The sequence below is a fragment of the Poecilia formosa genome, unplaced genomic scaffold, assembly GCF_000485575.1.
Source record: "Poecilia formosa unplaced genomic scaffold, Poecilia_formosa-5.1.2 Scaffold842, whole genome shotgun sequence".
NCBI lineage: Eukaryota > Metazoa > Chordata > Actinopteri > Cyprinodontiformes > Poeciliidae > Poecilia > Poecilia formosa.
The window spans coordinates 70,515-71,864 of NW_006800781.1; positions in this window are offsets into that span (position 1 = coordinate 70,515).

Consider the following 1,350-nt stretch of genomic DNA (forward strand, 5'->3'; position numbering starts at 1 on the left):
TATATATATATATATATATTTATATATATATATTTTTCTCTTTAAGAAGCTCAGAGAGAGCAAACAATTCAACCATCTTCAAATTAAGTTTACTAGAAACATATTCGAACTACCAGCTAGTAACTGCTGCAGCCTTAGTTATTTTTAACCCATTAATGACAAGATTTTTTAGTACTTATTAACTAGAGTATTGTTTTGCTGTTGTGACTTGTTGTAAATGTGATTTGCAGCCAAATACACTGGCAGTGTTCCCGAGGAATCTTCGTCAATGGACAGCTCAATATTATTCTGAGGTTTGTGTGCTTTTTCAAAACACACAAGATATTTGAATGTAGTCAGGCAACTATAGCTGTGTTTCCATTGACCTTAATGTTGTGCAAACTGGAATTATGAAATTGAATTGTCTTAATGGAAATACAACAATTCTGATAAAACTAAATTTTTTAAAATGTTTTTTTACCCTAAGATGAGGTTTTTTTTTTTTTTTTTGGCTGTATGGAAATTTGTTTGGCAAAACTTCAATTGAAGCACACAGGAAGTTATTGAAGGATTATGATGCGCCATACTTTTAATGACTTATCGCTTGAACAAACATATTCATGTGATAAGTGATAAGTTCTTCACTTATTTTGACAATGGGGGAATATTGACAAAGTTTTGCACACAGTTGTAATGGAAACGCTGCTTATGATGGCCTTTCTAGCATCTCTTGGATGTTTATGAATTTTTCTGACCTCTGCGATATAGCTAGTAACTTAAAAAGTGTATATTGACAGAGTACATCAGGAAGAAGCTTCTAAATTTTTGAGGACACATAGTATGAACAAAGCCTCTCTATGACACCTTTTCTGTTTCAAATCAGCCCCCGATGTGGAACTGTGTGAAGCCATTTTCAGCTGAAGTCATCAGATCTGTATCTGATAAAACACCTGATGTGGCTGATCCAGATAGATTCATGAGGTGGACATCAGCAGGGTCACCATGGTCCTGTCCTCTGCGCTCCGATAAGGCTGACACATCCTGAGTTAATTGTCGCCCAGTGCTGGCCGACAGCCCTGTCAGGTCCTTATCACTAGCAAACACGTTCAATAGTCTTAGCAGTCTAGCTGGGTGAACATGGGAAGTTCTCAATGACTTCTGTCAAGTCCGTGAAGTTCCACTGCAATGTGTCACTTGATTCCAAGAAAGTATGTCTGTTGGCCTTGTTCTCAATAAAGAATTCAGGAATAGTTATACTCTGTGCTTCGAATGTTCAAAGTTGTCATACTGTTTCAGTTGTCATTAGCAAGGTGTTAAAATTATTACTCATATTGTACAGATTTATGTCTAAAAAACACTTCTCTGTAATTT